Source organism: Macaca thibetana, chromosome 9, assembly GCF_024542745.1.
Source record: "Macaca thibetana thibetana isolate TM-01 chromosome 9, ASM2454274v1, whole genome shotgun sequence".
NCBI lineage: Eukaryota > Metazoa > Chordata > Mammalia > Primates > Cercopithecidae > Macaca > Macaca thibetana.
This window is the reverse complement of record NC_065586.1, coordinates 63,436,701-63,460,274: the sequence shown is the minus strand read 5'-3', so window position 1 is coordinate 63,460,274 and position 23,574 is coordinate 63,436,701. Positions and strand designations below refer to the sequence as shown.

Below are 23,574 nucleotides of genomic sequence, written 5' to 3'. Positions count from 1 at the left end.
AACTACTCCTGCAAAGAAGTTTAATTTTTTTTTCTTTTTTGGAGGCAGAGTCTCGCTCTGTCGCCCAGGCTGGAGCCCAGTGGCACCATCTCAGCTCACTGTAACCTCCACCTTACAGGTTCAAGTGATTCTCCTGTCTCAACTTCCAAGTAGCTGGGATTATAGGCCCACGCTACCATGCCCGGCTAATTTCTATATTCTTAATAGAGACAGGGTTTCACCATGTTGGTCGGGCTGGTCTGAAACTACTGACCTCAAGTGATCTGCCCGCCTTGGCCTCCCAAAATGTTAGGATTACAGGTATGAGCCACCACACCCGGCCAAGGAGTTTAAATTTAATTGAATTAAACTGTGAAGCAATTTATGCCCTAGGACATTGTCAAAAACTAAATAGAGGAATTAGCTAACAGTGGAGTTCAACATCTGGGTGTGATACCAACAGAGACAGACAGTGTAACAAAGAAATGAGGAAAAGAGACAGAGCTAGCCCTACTAAAACTACGTATTCCAAGGTGACCATGTGCATGGCTAAGCCTGCACCCTCTGAGGAGAGACATCAAAGGCTTCAGCTGTGGGAAAACAGACTTTGCTAAAATAGTCCAGCCAAATGAGTAACAAATAACAAGAAAAATACAACAACAAACTCAAGAAGAAGGATCTGTATGCAGAATTACTACAAAATAAAATATAAAATGCCCAGCTTTTAACAAGAAATTACGAGACAGGCAAAGAAACTGGAAGTTGTGACCCATACCTGAGGGGAAAAATCAAGCAACAGAAACTGCCTGTGGGAGAGCCCCCAGGCTATACTTAAGGCACAAAGACTGAAATGTAGCCATTATAAATATGTGTAGAGAACTAAAGAAAGCATGCTAAAGAAGTAAAGGAAAGTATGATGACAATGTCTCATCAAATAGAGAATACAAATGAAGAGATACAAAGTACAAAAAAGAACCAAAGGGAAATTTTTGAGTTGAAAAGTACAATCACTGAAATTTAAAATTCACAGAAAAGGCATAACAGTAGATTTCACCTAGCAGAATAATCAGAGAACATTAAGTAGATGAATAGAGCTTGTGCAATCTCAAGAACAGAGAAAACTTACAAAGAAAAATGAACAAAACCTCAAAGAATTTGGGACTTCTTTAATTGCATCAACATATGATAAATAAGAGTACCAAGAGAAGAGAGAGAAAATGGTATTAAAAAATTATTTTAAAAATGGCAAAAACTTCCCAAATTTGATGAAAGCCAGTATTCATCTATATTTCCAAGAAGTTCAAAGAACTCCAAATAGGATAAATGCACAGATCCACATCCAGACATCTCATAGCACAATTGACTATCATAAAATAATGCTGCTGTGGAAACTTGCATACAAATTTTTGTGTGGATTCTATTTCATTTCTCTTAGGTATACCTAGTAGTGGAGTTACTAGGTATATGGTAACTTTATGTTTATCCTCTTGAGAAATTATCAGATTGTTTTCTAAAGTGATTGTACCACTTTACATTCCAATCAGCAGTGTGTGAAGGTTCCAATTTTTCCTTATCTCATGAGCTCTTGTATTAATAATTATCCATTTTTTAAACTATAGCCATTCTAGTGGTATGAAACAGAGTCTCATTGTGGCTTTCATTTGCATTTCCCTGATGGCTAATGATGTTGAGCATCTTGTCATGCACTTACTGGCATTTGTGTGTGTTTTTTGAAAAAATGTGTATTGAGATCCTTTGACCTCCTTTTAATTTGTTTATGTGTCTTTTTTTAAATCATTGAGTTGTAAGAGTTCTTCATATATTCTAGATAAAAGTCTCTGATTAGACATACAATTTGCAAATATTTTCTTTCACTCTCTGGTTGGTCTTTTTCACTTTCTTGATGGTATCCTTTGAAGCATAAAAGTATTTAAATTTACAAAAAAGACAGCAAATTCAAATTCATATGCAAATTCAAAGAATCTAGAATAGCCAAAATTATCTTTAAAAAGAAAAACAAAGTTGGAAAACTCACATTTCCCAATTTCAAAACTTACTACAGTAATTAAGATACTTTGGTACTAGCACAAGGATCAGACTATAGATCAGTGAAATAGAATTGAGAGTCCAAAAATAAAACTTCACACCAATTGATTTTAGACAACGGTGCAAAGACAGTTCAAGGGGGAAAGAACGATCTTCAAAAACCGGTGCTCCAACAACCACATATCCACATGCAAAAGAATAAATGTGGACTCCTCCCACACACCATACACACACACAAAAAATGCAAAATCGACCATAAAACTACATGTGAGAACTAAAGCTATAAAATCTTATAAGAAAATATAGAGGAAAGTATTCATGACCTTCATTTAGGCAAAGCCTTCTTAGATATAACATTAAAAGCACAAGCAACAAAAGAAGAATAAATTGAATTTTATCACAAGTTAAAACTTTCATGCTTCAAAGGATACCAAACTCTGTGCTTCAAAAGATACCATCAAGAAAGTGAAAAAGACAGCTGGAAATGGTGACTCACACCTATAATCTCAGCACTTGGGAAGCCGAGGCAGGCAGATCACTTGAGGTCAGGAGTTTGAGACCAGCCTGGCCAACATGGTGAAACCCCATCTTTACTAAAAATACAAAAATTAGCTGGGTGTGATCTGGGATTACACGTCTGTAATCCCAGTTACTTGGGAGGCTGAGGCAGGAGAATTCCTTGAACCCAGGAGGTGGAGGTTGCAGTGAACCAAGATCGTACCACTGCACTCTAGCCTGGGCAACAGAGTAAGACAGGAAGGAAGGGAAGGGAAGGGGCGGGGAGGGGAGGGGAGGGGAGAGGAGGAAGGAGGGAGAGAGAGAGGAAGGAAGGAAGGAAGGAAGGAAGGAAGGAAGGAAGGAAGGAAGGAAGGAAGGAAGGAAAGGAGGGAAGAAGGAAGGAAGGGAGGAAAAAGAAAGAAAAAAAGAAAGAAAGAAAGAAAGAAAGAAAGAAAGAAAGAAAGAAAAAGAAAGAAAGAAAGAAAGAAAGAAAGAAAGAAAGAAAGAAAGAAAGAAAGAAAGAGAGAGAGAGAGAGAAAGAAAGAAAGAAAGAAAGAAAGAAAGAAAGAAAGAAAGAAAGAAAGAAAGAAAGAAAGAAAGAAAGAAAGAAAGAAAGAAAGAAAGAAAGAAAAGGAAGGAAGGAAGGAAGGAAGGAAGGAAGGAAGGAAGGAAGGAAGGAAGGAAGGAGAAGGGAAGGGAAGGGAGGAAAGGAAGGAAAGGAAGGGAGAAAGAGAGAAAGAGAGAGAAAGAAAAGAGAGAGAGAGACAGAGAGAGAGGAAGGGAAGGAAGGAAGGAAGGAAGGACTGAAGGAAGGAAGACAAACCAGAGAGTGAAAGAAAATATTTGCAAATTGTATGTCTAATCAGAGACTTTTATCTAGTATATATGAAGAACTCTTACACCTCAATGATTAAAAAAAGACATATAAACCAAATAGAAGGTAGTGAAAGGATCTCAATACACATTTTTCCAAAAAAGGCATGCAAATGCCAGTAAGCGCATGACAAGATGCCCAACATCATTAGCCATCAGGGAAACACAAATCAAAGCCACAATGATACTCTGTTTCATACCACTAGAATGGCTCTAATTTAAAAGATCGATAATTACAAGGGTTGGCATGATGAGGAGAAATTGGAACCTTCATATCCTGCTGATTGGAATGTAAAGTAGTGCCACCAGTTTAGAAAACAGTCAGATAGTTTCTCAAAAGGATAAAGTTACCATATACCTAGTAATTCCACTCCTAGGTATACACCCAAGAGAGATGAAATATTCCCACAAAAATGTGTACACAAATGTTCATAGCAGCATTATTTATAACAGCCCAAAAGTGAGGGAGTGGGGGGAAAAATGTCCATCAACTGATGAATGGATAAATAAAATGTGGTATATGTTTACAATGGAATATTATTCAGTCAAGTAAAGGAATGTAGTGCTGATACATGCCATAACATGGATGAGTTTTTAAAACATTATGCTAAGTGAAAGAAGCCAGACACAGAAGGCCACATATTGTGTGATTCTATTTACATGAAATGTCCACATTAGGCAAATCCATAGAGACAGAAAGCAGATTAGTGGTTGCCAGGGGCTAGGGGGCAATAGGGAGTATGGGGTTTCTCTGTGGGATGACAGAAATGGTCTGGATTTAAATAGTTGTAATGATTGCACAAATTTGTGAATATACTAATAACCACAGAATTATACACTTTTAAATGGTTAACATGGTGAATTTTGTTATGTGAATTTTATCTCCATTAAAAAAAATGTGGACAATATTTACCTCAAAATTAGGTGACAGGGTGAGTGCACACATTGCCAAAACTCACCCAACATAACACTTAAGATTTGTGCATTTTGTTGTTTGTAGATTATACCTCAATTGGAAAAAAAAAAGTTGGGTGTTAAGCTAGCCCCACAACATCAACATACACTTGGGGACAAAACTTTAGTAGCCACAAGACCTGCACTAGCGTTGGTGCAGAGAAGAGCAAAGAAAAACAATGGGACACATAATAAACCTGAAAACAGAAGACTCCCAAAATATCCACTAGGCATTGGTTGGAAAGTATATGGGTCAATTTTAATTTAGCACCTGAAAGACAGTGCTTTAGGCAATCCAATGGCTAGTGAGTGCAAGAGGTCCCCAGTAAGATATGAAGGACCAGAGGCAGTCAACTCTTCATGAATTCTCAAAATTGACCTGCCTGGCCTCCCTCTAAGGACAGGGTCCTACCTAGGAGGACAATAGAGGTGAAGAAAAGAGAAGATCCACCTGCAAATAGAAGAGATGAACAGAGCCACAAAATCTCAGCAAGGACATTACTCTCTCTATATATGTGTGTTTTTTTTGTTTTGTTTTTTGTTTTTTTTTGAGACAGAGTCTCGCTCTGTCACCCAAGCTGGAGTGCAGTGGCTGGATCTCAGTTCACTGCAAGCTCTGCCTCCCGGGTTTACGCCATTCTCCTGTCTCAGTCTCCCGAGTAGCTGGGACTATAGGTGCCCGCCACCTCACCCAGCTAGTTTTTTGTATTTTTTAGTAGAGACAGGGTTTCACCGTGTTAGCCAGGATGGTCTCGATCTCCTGACCTCGTGATCTGCCTGTCTTGGCCTCCCAAAGTGCTGGGATTACAGGCGTGAGCCACCATGCCCGGCATCACTATATTTTTTAACACTTCACAAAACAACAGAAGAGGGAGCTCTAGCAAGTTAGCAAAGCCACTCTCCATCATACCTCCTTCCAAAAGTTTAGGAAATTAATTTTGCATGAAATTGAATAACAGAAAAGCATGCACATCAAAGTCTATATAAAGTTATTATAAGAAAAAAGATCAGGAACAAAATAACATTCCTACAGATCATGAAAATAAGCCACTAAAATAGGTCCCAAAATTGATCAATATGTAATCTTCCATTTCAAAATGAGCTAAGTGGCATTTTTAAATGATGTAACACATGCAATAACATAAGTAAGAACTACAGCAACTCAGAAATGCAGTGACAGCTCATCACTCAAAACCACATACTGGTGACAGGTGTTTGGACAACTGTTTGGCTGAGTCTGCTGCAAAGCCGTGTGGTCCGTAAGGCCGCTGGGAGTTTTTCTTTGTTCTCCTGTTATTTGTTCCCAATGGCAGACCCAGGTTGTTGGACAGAGGGACCTGAGCTGAGCAGCAGGTATTATCTCACTCATCTTTATAGACAGCAGCGGCGGGGTCCAAGGTGAGGGTGGGTTGCAGGGCTGACTGTAGTTCCAAAGCAGGCTGGGATCTTCTGAAAAATGACAGCGTCTTAAGTTTACAGAGCTGCCTCTAGCAAAAGGTTTGTGTGAGTCAGTGTATGCTGGGCTTTTTGTTGTTTTTTAGATAAGAAACAGAAGAAAATCATCCCAGATTCCGTCATTCCCTGGAAAGAGAAGGGAAATTCCAACTTTCTCAGAGGCTCTTTGGGGTCACTAGCCAACCACCCACAGGTAGGAGTTAACACCTGCCATCACTGGTGGTTTCAAAGACCTGGCTTGGAGAACATGCAGTGAGAAGTGCAGCGGGATGTGCCCATGCAGAGTCCCCTTGGTGTCACCATGGGCACGTCACAGCCCGTCAGGCTCTGGATTCTGCACTGTGTCTAGCATAGAGAAGTAACTTCTTGTTGTCATTCATTACTACCTTAAAGAACTGGAGGAATCATCTCCTAGGAAATGGTTCCATGTTTGTGCCCAGCAAACAGTGCCCAGGTGCCATCTGGGAAGGGGAAGCTTTATTGAAAGATGTCTTACTGCTTATTCTGGAGTTTTCAGCAACTCGCCTTCTTGCCTCCACCCCCCAGACCTTACTTTTTACCAGCTTGTCTTTTTTTCTTCTTCTTTATCCCAAAGATTTTAACCTCCAGTCCCATCTTGAAGGGCGGCCCACTTGATGGAATTCTCTAGCACTCATCTGCCCCTGTTCACTCATCTGCTTTTCATTCTTTTCTCCCTGCAAGCACCTGATCACTATCCTATGATGACTTCTCTCTACTCCCACCCTGCCTCCATGGTCAAGCTATTCCTGGATCAGTGTGGGTCTGCTAAAGCCATACACATTCATCTCTGCCTATATACTTTAGACATACAGTCAGACCCCCACTCACACTTAATTTGGGTGCACATTATCTGTCAATAGAAAAAAAAAAAAAGAGTTTTCTCATTTTGAAATTTAACAGAACAGTCCTGGATACTACTATAAAGTCAAGATGTACCCTTTGAGTGAACCTGCTGTCAGAATGACAGTACTTCCTGTTTAAGAAAAAACAAAAACAAAAAGATTTTTTAAAATGAAGTGACACAATTCAGCGAAGAATTCAAATTTTAAAATACATCATTCAAGAATAAATATTATAAGGAACACAAAAGCAAGTAATCACAATGTATAATGCCTTGAGAGAAAATTAGAAAAGCCTTTGAATAAAAAGAAGTTTGCCCCATCTAGCACATAAGGACTTTAGGAGCCATCACTCTGTCCTAACAAGTTAAAACTTAATAAAACAACAATCAGCAACTCTTCTCAGATTTGTTAGAAAATTAAATTCGCAGAGCAAATCAGAAGTCCTAGACAGGAGGATACAGAGAATCAGCTTACAGGAGCAGAAACTCATCAAAAGAAATCTATGCAGGAACAAATACCAGGCTAGAAAAACCTGAACTGCAGTTGATGAATTCCTGGAGGCTCTGTGTGGACAAGTCTGGGAGTTAAAGCTCCGGGAGGACCGACTTGCAAGGGGGATGCCTACACTTTACCTCCAGGAGTTCCTCCAAGTTCCCACAGTGAACATCAGAGAAAAATCTCCTTGGGCTTCCAGCAGGGAGAGGGAAAAGTAACGGTAAGAGGGAGAGGAAAAGTAAAGTAATGGTGGAATTTTGAAATACTCCAGAACATTCTGTTCTTCTTAACAAGGCCTGCCCTCAAGAGAAACTATTTTACCAAAGCCTAACCCTACTAGGATTTTATTAGAGCCTAACAAGCCTGAGGGAAGGCAAATACCCAAATCCAGGCCCCTGTAGCCATCTTGTCCCACCTAAAGGGGTAAAAAAAAAAACTGAGACTTGGCTGAGCATGGTGGTTCACGCTTGTAATTCCAGCACTTTGGGAGGCCGAGGCGGGCGGATCACAAGGTCAGGAGATTGAGACCATCCTGGCTAACATGGTGAAACCCCATCTCTACTAAAACTACAAAAGCAAAATTAGCCAGGCGTGGTGGCGGGCACCTGTAGTCCCAGCTACTCGGGAGGCTGAGGCGGGAGAATGGCGTGAACCCAGGAGGCAGAGCTTGCAGTGAGCCGAGATCACACCACTGCACTCCAGCCTGGGCAACAGAGCAAGACTCCATCTCAAAAAAAAAAAAAAACCTGAGACTTAATCACAGGACTATACAACACTTCCCCTCCCCAACACCTTACCACCACACCACTGAAGGCCTATTTACCTCAGTTCCTTTTACCCAACACATTATGTCTGACTTTCAACAAAAAATAACAAGGCATACTAAAAGAATACCTACACAGTTTGAAGAAACTAAACACCAGAATCAAACCCAGGAGTGTCAAGAATGTTGGAATTATCAGACCATTAATTAAAATAGCTACGATTAATATGTTAAAGGAGCTAATGGCAAAAGTAGACAACATGCAAGAACAGATGCATAATGTAAGCAGAGATATAGAACTTCTAAGAAACAGGAAAAAAGAAATGCTAGCAATCAAAAACAGAAATGAAGAGTGCCTTTGATGGGTTCATTAGTAGACTGGAAAAGAAATTCTCTGCACCTGAGAATATATCAATAGAAGCTTTCACAACTGAAAAGCAAAGAGATAACAGACTGGGAGAAAAATGGAACAGAGTTTACAAGAACTGTGGGACAACTACAAAAGGTATAACACGCAGAACAGGAATTCCAGAAGGAGAAGAAAATGAGAAAGGAACAGAAAAAAATATTTAAAACAATAATTATTGAGAATTTCCCTCAAATTAATTTCAGACACCAAACCACAAATCCAGGAAGTTCAGAAAACACCAAGCAGAAAAAATGCCTCCAAAAATGACATGTAGGTATATTATATTCAAACTGCAGGAAGAAGTTGGGAGGGTTGCAGGGGGAACACTTTAGCTATAAAGAAGCAAATATAAGAATTGTATTCAACTTTGCAAAACCATGCAGCCAAAAAGACAGTAGAATAGTAAAGTGAAATATTTAAAGAGTTGAGGAAATGAAAGCCAACAGCCTAGAATTCTGTATTCTACAAAAATTATCTTTAAAAAGTGAAGGAGAAATACTTTCTTAGATGAACAAAATTGAATGGATTTGTTAGCAGTAGAACTGCCTTGTGAGAAATGTTAAAAAAAAGTTCTTCAAAGAAAATAAAAATGATGTAGGTGAGAAACTCAGATGTTTCTCACAGAAAGGAAGAGCATTAGAGAATAGATAAGTGTGAAGGTAAAATTAAAAACTTTTTTATTAATTTATTTAACATGTAACAATTTGTTCAATATAGTAATAGTAACAATGTATTTGATGATTATAGCTTATGTATAAGTGAAATGGATAACAGCAATAATACAGGAGGAGAAAATAAGAATACTCAGTTATTATAAAATACTTGCAGTATCCATGAAATGGTATAGAATTATTTAAAAGTGAACTTGGCTTGGTTGTAACCGTTTATGACAAACTCTAGGACAACCACTGAAAAAGTTTTTTTAAAAAGTATAATTGATATGCTGAGAAAGAAAAATATGGAATCATATAAAATGCTCTATTAAAACCACAAAAGGCAAGAACAGAATAGAAAACAAAAATAAGGACAAAGAACAAAGGCAAAAAATAGCACACAGTAACAAATATGGTAGATATGAGCCCAACTATATCAATAATCACATTAAATTTTAATGGTCTAAATATACCAATTAAAAGACAAAAATTGAGTGGATCAAAAAACAAGACACAACTATATGTTGTCTACAAGAAACCCACTTTAAATATAAAGATACATATTGATTAAAAGTAAAGGCATATATGGGTTTGGCAATGATTTCTTTGATATGGCACCCAGAGCACATGCAACAAAGGCAAAAATAGATAAATGGTGCTACATCCAGCTTGAAAATACCACATTTCAAAGGATACAATCTAGAGAATGGGAGAAAATATCTGTAAATTATATATGGATGAGAAGTTGACACTTACAATGTATAAAGAGCCACTACTCAACAACAACAACAACAACAAAAAGAACTGATCTTAAAACGGTCAAATGATGTGAATAGGCATTTCTCCAAAACCGATATTCAAATGTCCAAGAAGCATATAAAAAAGATCATCTTTTTACATGCTATTCAAATGTTCATCTTCTTATATGCTTCTTGGACATTTGAATATCATCTTTGTAAATTATTACAGTAATGAAAACCACAGCCACAATGAGATGCCACCTCATATTCATTAGGATGGCTACTTTTAAAAAAGAAACAGGAAATAATCAGTGTTCATGAGGATGTGGAAAAACTGGAACCCTTGTGCACTATTGGTGGGAATGTAAATGGTACAGCCACTACTGAAAACAGTGTAATGGGTCCTCAAAAAATTAGAAATAGAATTGCCATATGATCCACTTATGGGATTATCCAAATCCAAAAGAATTAAAAGCAAGATTTTGAAGAGATATTTATGCATCCATGTTCATAGCAGCATTATTTATAGCAGCCAAGAGGTGGAAGCAATTAAAATGTCCATCAATGGGTGAATGGATAAATAAATACACTGTACACTTAAAAGTGGCTAAGGTGGTACATTTTATGTTGTGTGGATATTTTAATACATTTATTTATTTATTTATTTATTTATTTTAAGACAGGGTCTCACTATGTCGCCCAGGCCGGTCTCAAACTTCTGAGCTCAAGCCTCCAAGTAGCTGAGATTATAGGTATGCACCACCATGCTGGGAAATGTGTATTCTTTATCAAAGTTAAAAACATTTTTTTAAAGTAAAGGAATGGAGAGAGATACACAATGCTAACATTAACAAAAGAAAGCTGAAATAATTATATTTTCAGACAGAGCAGACTTCAGAGCAAGAAAAATGATCAAAGATAAAGAGGGACATTACATCATGATAAAGGGGTCAATTCTCCAAGAATACATAACAATTCTTAATGCATAAGAGCCTAATGACACAATATCAAAGTATATAAGACAAAAACTGATAGAACTGCAAGAAGAAATAGATGAATCCACTACTACAGTTAAGAGAGTTTAACACCCCTCCACCAGTAATGAACAGATCCAGCAGGCAGAAAATCATAAAGACATAGTTGAACTCAACAACACCATTGATAAAATGGATATAATTGACATCTATAGAATACTTTATTCAACAATGCCAGAATATGCATTATTCTCAAGCTCACGTGGAACATTCACTTAGACCCACATTCTGAACCATAAAATACACCTTAACAAATTTAAAGGAAAAAAAATCATACAGTGTATCCTCCCAGACCACATGTAATTAAATTGAACTAGAAATCAATAACAGAAATATTTGTACGTTAAACAACACTTTTTTTTGTTTTGTTTTTTGTTTTTTCTTTGCCAGGGTCTCATTCTGTTACCCAGGCTGGAGTGTGGTGGTGCAATCACAGTTCACTGCAACCTTAACCTTAACCTGCGGGGCTCAAGCAATCCTCCCCTCCTGAGTAGTGAGACCACAGATGTGTGCCACCACATCCAACTAATATATATTTTTTTTTTTTAGAAATGTAGTCTCCATATGTTGCCCAAGCTGGTCTTGAACTTCTGGGCTCAAGTGATCCTCCCATCTTGGCCTTCCAAAGTGCTGGGATTATAGGTGTGAGCCATCGTGCCCAACAAACAACACATTTCTAAATAATACATGGGTCAAAGAAGAAATCTCAAGAGAAATTTAAAAATATTTTGAACTAAATGAAAATACAATGTATCAAAATTTGTGTGATGCAGCAAAAGTAGTGTATAAAGATAAATGTATAACATCTGATGCATATATTAGAAAAAAATATCTAAAATCAATAATCTAAGCTTACATCTTAGGAAACTAAACAAAGAAGAGCAAATTAAATCCATTGTAGGCAGAAGAAAAGAAATAATAAAAATTAGAGCAAAAATAAATGAAATTGAAAACAGGAAATCAATAGAGAAAAATCAATAAAACCTGGTTCTCTGAAATGGTCAATAAAATTGATAAACCTCTAACTAAGAAAAATAGAGATAAGACATAAATTACTAATAAAGGCTGGTTCTCTGAAATGGTCAATAAAATTAATAAACCTCTAAGAAAAATAGAGATAAGACATGAATTACTAATATCAGAAATGAAGGCTGCGACATCACTACAGAGCCCAGGGACATTAAAAGATAATAAAGGAATGCTATGAAAATAATCTATGCCTACAAATGCTAACCTAGATGAAATAGACCAATAATTCCCTGAAAGACATAATCTGCCAAAACTCACACGAAAAGAAATAGACAATTTGAATAGGGCTATATCTATTAAAGAAATTGAAAGCTAAGCAGGGTGGCTCATGTCTGTAATCCCAGCACATTGGGAGGCTTAGGTGGGAGGACTGTTTGAGCCTATGAGTTTGAGACCGTCTTGGGCAACATGGCAAATCTTATCTTTACAAAAAAAATTATTTTAATTAACTGGATATATTGGTATGCATCTGTGGTCCCAGCTACTCAGGAGGCTGAGGCAAGAAGGTCAGTTGAGCCTGAGAGGTGATGCTGCAGTGAGCAATGCTCATGCCACTGCACTCCAGGCAATAAGACAAGAAAAGGAAATGAAAGATATAAAGATTGGGAATGGCTAAATAAAAGCTTTGTGGTTAACAAATGGCATGGTTGTCTATGTAGAAAATCCAAAAGAATTGACCCAAAAAAATTATTGGAACTAGTAAGTGGTTAGAGAGAGATTGTAGGATACAAGGCTAAATTTTAAAAGTCAATTTTTTTCTTACATATCATCAATGAATAAGTAGAATTTGACATTAAAAACACAATACCATTTACACTAGCGACATCCCAAAATAAATACTTAGGTATAACTCTCATAAAGTAAGTATAAGATCTATATGAGAAAAACTACAAAATTGTGATAAGAGAAATCAAAGAAAAACTAAATAAACTAAGATATATTCCATGTTAATGGATAGAAAGACTCAATATTGTCAAGATGTCAGTTTTTCCAAATTTGATCTTTAGGTTCAACGAATCCTAATCAAAATTCCAGCAAGTTATTTTGTGGATTTTGACAAACTGATTCTAAAGTTTACATGGAGAAGCAAAAGACCCAGAATAGCCAACACAACGTTGAAAGCAAAGAATAGAGTTGAAGAACTGACACTACCAAAGTTCAAGACTTATTATAAATCCACAGTAATCAGGACAGTGTGATATTGGCAAAAGAATAGATACATAGATCAGGCTGGGTGTGGTGGCTCACACCTGTAATCCCAACACTTTGGGAGGCCAAGACAGGTGGATCATCTGAGGTCGGGAGTTCAAGACCAGCCTGACCAACATGGTGAAACCCCGTCTCTACTAAAAATAGAAAATTAGCTGGGTGTGGTGGTGCATGCCTGTAATCCCAGCTACATGGGAAGCTGAAGCAGGAGAATTGCTTGAACCCAGGAGGCGGAGGTTTCAGTGACCTGAGATCGTGCCATTGCACTCCAGCCTGGGCAACAAGAGTGAAACTCAGTCTCAAAAAAAAAAAAAAAAAAAAAAAAAAGAATAGATACATGGAAAGGAATGGAATATAGAGCCCAGAAATTGACCCACACAAATATAGTCAACTGATCTTTGACAAAGAAACAAAGGCAATACAATGGAGAAAAGATTGTCTTCTTAACAAATGGTGCTGGAACAACTGGACATCCAAGTGCAAAAAGCAAAAAAAAAAAGGAATCTAGACACAGACTTCACATTCTTCAAAAAAGTTAACTCAAAATGGGTCACACACCTAAATGTAAAATGCAAAACTATAAAATGCTTACAAGATAAATTGGAAAAATCTAGATGACCTTGAGTTTCATCATAATTTTTAGATACAATACCAAAGCCCCAATCTGTGAAGGAAATAACTAATAATCTGTACTTTATTAAAATTAAAATCTTCTGCTTTGCAAGACACTGTTGAGAGAATGAGAAGACAAGCCACAGACTGGGGAGAAAACATTTGCAAAAGACATGTCTGATAAAGAATTGTTATCCAAAATTTACAAAAAACTTTTAAAACATGACAATAATTTATAATAACATCAAAAAGAATAAAATACTTAGGAATTAACTTAAACAAGAAAGTGAAAGTCTTGTACAATAAAAACTATAAAACATTGCTGAAAAAATATATACATATATGTGTGTGTGTGTGTATGTGTATATATATATATATATATATATATATTTTTTTTTTTTTTTTTTTTTTTTTTTTTTTTTTGAGACAGAGTCTCACTCTTTCACCCAGGCTGGAGTGCAGTGGCGCTATCTCGGCTCACTGCAAGCTCTGTCTCCCAGGTTCACGCCTTTCTCCTGCCTCAGCCTCCTGTGTAACTGGGCCTACAGGTGCCTGCCACCGCACCCGGCTAATTTTTTGTATCTGTAGTAGAGATGGGGTTTCACCATGTTAGCCACGAAGGTCTCAATCTCCTGACCTCATGATCCACCTGCCTCAACCTCCCAAAGTGCTGGGATTACAGGCGGGAGCCACCGTGCCCGGCCTGAAAAATATTTTTAAAACTTAAATAAGTGGAAATGCATTCTATATTCTTGGGTTGGAAGACTCAATATTGTCAAGATGTCAATGCTGCCCAAAGTGATCTATAGATTCAATGTAATCAAAATTCCAGGCTGGATGCAGTGGCTCATGCCTGTAATCCCAGCACTTTGGGAGGCCAAGATGAGCAGATCACTTGAGGTCTGGAGTTCAAGACCAGCCTGGCCAACATGGCAAAACCCTGTCTCTACTAAAAATACAAAAATTAGCCAGCCATGGTGGCACAAGCCTGTAATCCCAGCTACTCAGAAGACTGAGGCAGAAGAATCACTTGAACCCAGGAGGCAGAGGTTGCAGTGAGCTGAGATTGTGCCACTGCACTTCAGCCTGGGTGACAGAACAAGACTCCATCTTAAATAAATAAATAAATAAATAAATAAATAAATAAATGATTTGGTTTTTGTGGAAATAGAAAAACTCACCCTAAAATGTGTATAGAATATTAAGGGCCCCCAAATAGCCAAAACAAGAAGAACAAAGTTAGAAAACTCACACTTTCTGCTTTCAAAACTTACTAACAAGCTTCAGTAATCAAAATAATGTGGTATTAACATAAAAACAGATATATATACACACACACACACACACATATATATATATATATAGAGAGAGAGAGAGAGACAGAGAGAGAGAGAGACAGAAAGAGAGAGAGAAAATAGAATAGAGAACCCAGAAATAAACCCTCATGTATATGGTCAAATGATTTTTGACAAGAATGTCAAGACCTTTCAATTGGGAAGACAACAATCTTTTAAACAAATAGTTCTGAGAAAACTGGGTATCCACTTGCAAAAAATGAAGTTTAACATTTACTTAACAGCATATAAAAAATTAACTCAAGATGAATCTAAGATCTCAACATAACACATAAAACTATAAAACTCTTAGGGAAAAAACACAGGGCAAAACCTCATGACATCAGGTTTGGCAGTGATTTCTTGGATATGACACCAAAGGCATTAGCAACAAAAGGAAAACATCGACAAATTAGATTTTATAAAAATATTTTAATGTTATGCATCTAAACACACTATCAAAAAAGTAAGAAGGCAACCCACAAAGTGGGAGATAATATTTGCAGACCATATATCTGATAAAGGATTAACATCCAGAATATCTAGAGAACTCCTAAAACTTAACAACAAAAAACAAACACCCCAATTCACAAATGGACAAATGAGTTGAATAGACATTTCTCCAAAGAAAGTATAGAATGGCTAATAACCACATGGAAAGATGTTCAACATCATGAATCATTAAGGAAAGGTAAATCCAAACTACAACAATATACTACCTCATACCCATTAGGAGGGCTACTATTTAGAAAACCTGAAAATAATAAGTGTTAGTGAAACTGGAACCCTTGTGGACTATTGATGGAAATGTAAATGTAAATGTGTATGGTACAGCCACTGTAGAAAACGGTATGGCAGTTCCTCAAAAAATTAAAAATAGAATTACCATATGATCTAGCAATTCCACTCCTGGGTATATACCTAAAAGAACTAAAGTCACAAAAAGACTAATATCCTATGATTCCACTTATATGAGATATCTAGAGTGGCCAAATTCATAGAGACAGAAAGTAGAACAGTGGTTGCCAGAAACCGAGGAGTGCAGGGAATAGGGAGTTATTGTTTAATAGATACAGAGTTTTAGTTTTGCAAGATGGAAAAACTCTAGAATGGACGGTGCTAGTGGTTGCACAACGATATGAATATATTTAATACCACTGAACTATGCACTTAAAATTTTTCAGATGGCAAATTTTATCTTCTGTGTATTTTAACACAATTTTAAAATTGAGAAAAACTCAACAATAAGAAAATGAACAACTGGGCAAGTCATGATGGTTCATGCCTGTAATTCCAGCTCTTTGGGAAGCTGAGGTGAAAGGATTGCTTGAGCCCAGGAGTTCAAAACCAGCCTAGGCAACATAGCAAGACCTCACCTCAGAAAGGAAAGGAAAGGAAAGGAAAGGACTGGGGAGGGGAGGGGAGGGCAAGGGAGGGGGAGAGAAGGAAGCAAGGAGGGAGAGAGAGAGAGAGAGAGAGAGAGAGAGAAACTCAATTAAAAATTAGCAAAAGACCTGAAGATGCCTCTCACCAAAGAAGATATACAGATGGCAAATAAGCATATGAAAAGATGCTCCATATCATATGTCACTAGGGAATTGCAAATTTAAATAACAATGAGATACCACTACACATCTATTGGAATGGCAAAAAAAAAAAAAAAAAAACAAAACACAACACAACACAACACAACACCAAATGCTGGAGAGGACATGGAGCAACAGGAATATTCATTGCTGTTTGGAACACAAAATGGTACAGCTATTTTGGAAGACAGTGTGGCAGTTTCTTACAAAACTAAACATACTCTTACCATACAATCCAGCAATCACACTCCTTGGTTACTTACTCAGATCAGTTTAAAACATATGTCTACACAAAAACCGACACACCAATGTTTATAGCAGCTTTGTGCATAATTGTCAAAACCGGGAAGCAACCAAGATGTCTTTCAGTAGATGAATGGATAAATAAACTGTGGCACATCCTTACAAAGGAATATTATTCAGCAATACAAATAAATGAACTATCAAGCCATGAAAAGACATGAAAGAATCTTAAATGTATCTTATTAACTGAATGAAGCCAATCTGAAATGGCTACATAGTGTATGATTCCAACTATATGACATTCTGGAAAAGACAGCACTATGAAGACAGTAAAATGATCAGTGGTCACCAGGAGTTAGAGGGGAGGAAGGAAGGGAAGGATGAATAGGCATAGCACAGATTTTGGGGACAGTGAAATGTTCTGCATGAGGCTATAATAGTGGACATATGTAATTATACATTTGTTAGGACCCATAAATGGACAACATCAAGAGTGAACCCTAAACTATGGACTATAGGTGATAACAAAGTGTGGGTGTAGCTTCATCAAGTCTAACCAATGTACCACTCTGGTGCTGATGCTCCTAGTGAGGGAGGATACATGGGGTAAAAGGGGCATATGTGGGAACTCTCTCTACTTTCCTCTCCATTTTTCTGTGACCCTAACACTGCTCTAAAAAAAATTAAGTTTGAAAATGGCAGATAAGAAGCAGGACTAACTTGCAGCACCCTCTCAGACAGACAAAGCAGCATGTGGAGACTCACATCATGAACTTTTGCTCCAAGAACTACTGCAGGAATGTACCAGGAAAGCTGAGAGAATCCACAGACCCTTTGAAGGAAGCAGCTTGAGACTGCAGGCTCCATGAGACAGCCAATAAACTGTGAGTGCCAAAGTGTGAGAGGGTGACTGTCTGCCCCCAAACACATACCCTCACTAGGAAACCTGAAGGTCCAGATCATAAGAGAAGGATTTGACCTTACCTGGAGCTGAGACAAATGCAGAGAGCCACACAAAATATAGGGGTAGAGAACGCAGCAGCAAGAGCCCTGTGGGCACTCTCAGTCCTCAGGGAAGCCATTTCTGTCTTTATCTTGCAGGAGTCCTTGGGGAGGGCTGCCAGTGGAACTGAGGAAAGACCACAGGGAGAAGGAAACTTCCAGTTGAATTTTCTACTGAACGTGAAGTTTCCTGGACAGAATCCGGGTAAGGGGTCAAATGGGGAGTGCAGATACAAGCACAGAAGCTGTGGCAGGCAGGGAGGCATAAAACCCAAAAGCCCTGCTTGTGTTCTCAGCAGGGAGGCTTGTAGCCTGGACAAGTTCTCAGCCCTGCTCACCTGCTGCCTGGAAATAAACTTGATGTTGTTGGGGGAGCATGCTGACAGTGAGACCAGCCTTTTCAGTTGCGTAGGAGCTGGGTAACACTTGTCACTGTTGGCTTTCCCCCACTTCCCTGGTGACCTGTATGACACAGCAGAGGCAGCCATAATCCCCCTGGGACCATAACTCCATTGGCCTGAGACCCACACCCTCATCCCCCACAGCAGTCACAGCAAGCCCTACCCAACAAGAGTCTGAGCTCAGATACAATTAACCCTGCCCCCACCTGATGGTCTTTCTCTACCTGCCCTGGTAGCAGAAGCCAAAGGACATAATCTCTTGGGAACTCTATGGCCCTGCCCGTCACCTGAGAACCCCAAATGCTTATCCAGGCAACCCTAGGGCAAATTTGTATCCTTTCTATAGTACCACAGCTGATGCTGTCTTGAAAGCACCACCTCCTGGCTAGAGATCAACCAACACAAAACCAGCACACCAAACAAAAACGCAACCAAGGACCCTCACACAGTCCGCTTCACTCCCCTGCTACCTCCACTAGAGGAGGTGCCGGTATCCACAGCTGAGAGACCTGAAGACATATCACAGGACTCTTTGCAGACACTCCCCAGTACCAGCCTGGAGCCCAGCAGCACTCCAGCCTGGGCAACAAGAGTGAAACTCCATCTCAAAAAAAAAAAATCAACAAAGAAACAATGGACTTAAATTATACCCTAAAACAAATGTACTTCACAGTTATTTACAGAACATTCTACCCAACTACTGCAGAATATACATACTAGTCACCAGCACACAAAACATTCTCTAAGATAGACCATGTGATGGGCCACAAAACAAGTCTCAATAAATTTAAGAAAATCAAAATTATATCAAGTACTCTCTCAGACCACAGAGGAATAAAATTGGAAATCAACTCCAAAAGGAACCCTCAAAACCATGCAAACACATGAAAATTAAATAACCTGCTCCTGAATGATCATTGGGTCAACAATGAAATCAGGATGGAAATTTAAAAATTATTTGGACTGAACAATAATAGTGACACAACCTATCAAAACCTCTGAAATACAGCAAAAGCAGTGCTAAAAGGAAAGTTCATAGCATTGCATGCCTACATCAAAAAGTCTGAAAGAACACAAATAGACAATCTAAGGTCACACCTCAAAGAACTAGAGAAACAAGAATAAACCAAACCCAAACCCAGCAGAACAAAATAAATAGCAAAGATCAGAGCAGAACCAAATGAAATTGAAACAAAATAAACAATACAAAAGATAAATAAAACAAAAAGTTGGTTCTTTGAAAAGGTATATAAAATTGATAGACCATTAGCAAGATTAGCCAAGAAAAGAAAAAAGAATAATCAAGTAAACTCAGTTAGAAATTAAACAAGAGGCCAGGCATGGTGGCTTACACCTGTAATCCCAGCACTTTGGGAGGCCAAGGCGGGCGGATCACGAGGTCAGGAGATCGAGACCATCCTGGCTCACATGATGAAACCCCATCTCTACTAAAAATACAAAAATTAGCCAGGTGTGGTGGCAGGCACCTGTAGTCTCAGCTACTTGGGAAGCTGAGGCAGGAGAATGGCGTGAACCCAGGAGGCGGAGCTTCCAGTGAGCCAAGATTGTGCCACTGCACTCCAGCCTGGGTAACAGAGCGAGACTCTGTCTCAAAAAAAAAAAAAAAAAGAGAAATGAAACAGGAGATATTACAACCCACACCACAGAAATACAAAAGATCATTCAAGGTTACTATGAAAACCTTTACACACACAAACTAGAAAATCTAGAGGAGATTAATAAATTCCTGGAGATATATAATCATCCTAGATTAAACCAGGAAAGAATAGAAACTCTGAACAGACCAATAACAAGCAGCAAGATTGAAGTGGTAATTTCAAAAATTGCCAACAAAAAAGTCCAGGATCAGATAGATTTACAGATGAATTCTATCAGATATTCAAGGAAGAATTGGTACTAATCTTATTGACACTATTCCAAAAGACAAAGAAAGAGGGCATCCTCCCTAAATCATTCTATGAAGCCAGTATCACCCTAATATGAAAACCAGGAAAGGACATAACAACAACAAAAAACTACAGACCAATATCCCTGATGAACACAGATGCAAAAATCCTCAACAAAATACTAGCTAACTAAATACAACAGCATATCAAAAAGATTATCCACCATGATCAAGTGGGTTTAATACCAGGGATGCAGGGATGGTTTTATATATGCAAGCCGATAAATGTAATACACCATATAAACAGAATTAAAAGCAAAAGTCACATGAATCATCTCCATAGACACAGAAAAAGCTTTTGACAAAATACAACATATCCTTTATGACTAAAATTCTCAGCAAAATTGACATAGAAGGGACATACTTGAAGGTAGTAAAACCCATTTATGACAAACCCACAGCCAACATTATACTGAATGGGGAAATCCTAGCCAGAGCAATCTGGAAATCCTAGCCAGAGCAATCAGAAAGAGAAAGAAATAAAGGGCATCCAAATCAGTAAAGAGGAAGTCAAACTGTTGCTGTTCATTGATGATATAATTACACATCTAGAAAACCCTAAAGACTCATTCAAAAAGCTCCTAGAACTGATAAATGAATTCAGTAAAGTGTCAAGATACAAAATTACTGTACGCAAATCAACAGCACTGCTATACACCAACAGCAATCAAGCTGAGAATCAAATCAAGCACTCAAAAAATAAAATACTTAGGAATATACCTAGTCAAGGAGGTGAAAGACATCTACAAAGAAAACTACAAAACACTACTGAAAGAAATTGTAGATGACACAAACAAATGGAAACACATCCCACGCTCGTGCATGGGTAGAATCAATATTGTGAAAATGACCATACTACCTACTGAATCTACAAATTCAATGCAATTATTATTAAAATACCACCATCATTCTTCACAGAATTAGAAGAAATGATCCTAAAATTCATATGGAACCAAAAAAGAGCCCACATAGTCAAAGCAAGACTTGGCAAAAAGAACAAATCAGGAGGCATCACAATACCCAACTTCAAACTATATTATAAGGCCATAGTCACCAAAACAGCATAGTACTGGTATAAAAATAGGCACATAGACCAACAGAACATCACAGAGAACCCAGGAATAAAGCCAAATACTTACAACCAACTGATATTTGACAAAGCAAACAAAAACATAAAATGGGTAAAGGACACCCTATTCAACAAATGGTGCTGGGATAATTGGCAAGACACATTTAGAAGAATAAAACTGGATCTCATCTCTCACCTTACACAAAATCATCACGATGGTGCAAAGACTTAAATCTAAGACATGAAACCATAAAAATTCTAGAAGATAACATTGAAAAAAACCCTTCCAGATATTGGCTTAGGCAAAGATTTCATGACCAAGAACCCAAAAGCAAACACAACAAAAAGAAAGGTAAATAAATGGAACTTAATTAAGCAAAAAACTTCACACAGCAAAAGAAATAATCAGCAGGGTAAACAGACAACCCACAGTGTGGGAGAAAATCTTCACAATCTATACATCTGACAAAGGGCTAAATTTTTACATCTGACAAAGGACAGATGTAGATTCAGAATCTACAAGGAACTCAAACAAATCAGCAAGAAAAAAAAGAAGCTCATCAAAAAGTGGGCTAAGGATATGAACAGACAATCCTCAAAAGAAGATATACAAATGGCCAAAAAACATGAAAAAAAATGCTCAATATCACTAACGATCAGGGAAGTGCAAATCAAAACCACAATGAAATACCACCTTACTCCTGCAATAATGGCCATAATCAAAAAATAATAGATGTTGGCATGGATGTGGTAAAAAGGGAACACAAGGGTGGGAATGTAAACTAGTACAACCACTGTGGAAAACAGTGTGGAGATTTCTTAAAGAACTAAAAGTAGATATACCATTTAATCCAGCAATCCCACCCAGAGGAAAAGAAGTCATTAGACGAAAAAGGTACTTGCACACACATTTGTAGCAGCACAATTTGCAATTGCAAAAATATGGAACTAGCCCAAATGTCCATCAATCAATGAATGGACAAAGAAAATGTTTGTGTGTGTGTGTGTGTGTGTGTGTGTGTGTGTACACACACAACATGGAATATTACTCAGCCATGAGAAGGAATGAATTAATGGCATTTGCAGCAATCTGGATGGAAATGGAGACCATTATTCTAAGTGAAGTAACTCAGGAATGGAAAACCAAGCGTCGTATGTTCTCACTTGTAAGTGGGAGCTAAGCTATGAGGACTCAAAGGCATAAGAATGATACAAAGGACTTTGGGTTCTTGTGGGGAAGGGTGGGAGGAGGGTGAAGGGTAAACACAAATGACTACGCACTGGGTACAGCATACACTGCTCGGGTGATGAGTGCACCAAAATCTCAGATCAAAATCTCAGAAATCACCACTAAAGAACTTATTCATGTAACCAAACACCACTTGTCCCCGAAAAATCTATTGAAATTTAAAAATAATAATAAAATTGTTAAATAAAGTCTATTTTAAAAAGAAATTTTCAAATGGTTTAAATGATGAGAGAGAAACTAACAAATATTGAAGAGAGCCAAAGAAGATTCAAAATATGGGTAACAGGAGTCTCCAAAGAAGAAAACTAAAACAAGAGAACAAAACAAATGCCAAAATACTGTAATTTAAGAAAACTTTCTTCAAATTAAAAATAAAACCTCTGAAACTATATTTAAAAGAACACATCATGTTGGGTGCAAAAATATAGTTAGATAAAATGAACAAGATCTAGCTGTTGATAGTACAACAGGGTGACTATAGTCAATAATAATTTATTGTATATTTAAAAATAACTACAAGAATGGAATTGAAATGTTCCTAACACAAAGAAACAATAAATGCTAAGGTAATGGATACCCCAACTACTCTGATGTGATTACTACACAATGTATGCCTGTATCAGAACATCGTGTGTGCCCCATGAACATATACACCTATTATGCACCCATTTTATTAAAAAAAAATTTTTTTTCTTTGAGATGGAGTTTCACTCTTGTTGCCCAGGCTGGAGTGCAATGGCACAATCTCGACTCACCGCAATCTCCACCTCCCAGGTTCAAGCAATTCTCCTGCTTCAGCCTCCCGAGTAGCTAGGATTACAGGCATGCACCACCATGCCCGGCTAATTTTGTATTTTTAGTAGAGACAGGGTTTCCCCATGTTGGTCAGGCTGGTCTCGAACTCCCAACCTCAGGTGATCTTCCTGCCTCAGCCTCCCAAAGTGCTGGGATTACAGGCATGAGCCACCGTGCCTGGCCTTAAAAATTAAAAAAAAAAAAAAAAAAAAAAAATTAACACACCATGCAGGCCAGGCATGGTGGCTGACACCTGCAATCCCAGCACTTTGGGAGGCTGAGGTGGGAGGATCACTTGAGTCCAGGAGTTGAAGACC

At 37.9% G+C, this 23,574-nt stretch overlaps 1 long non-coding RNA gene across 1 annotated transcript in view; it reads right to left on the bottom strand.

The window, feature by feature from the left end:
* The window catches only part of LOC126962547 (uncharacterized), a 55,303-nt gene extending 37,253 nt beyond the window's left edge, over window positions 1-18,050 (bottom strand). Inside the window, exon 1 of the long non-coding RNA XR_007728719.1 lies at window positions 17,760-18,050. This is a non-coding gene — a long non-coding RNA (uncharacterized LOC126962547). The remainder of the gene's footprint in view (window positions 1-17,759) is intronic.
* Window positions 18,051-23,574: the final 5,524 nt, after the last annotated feature.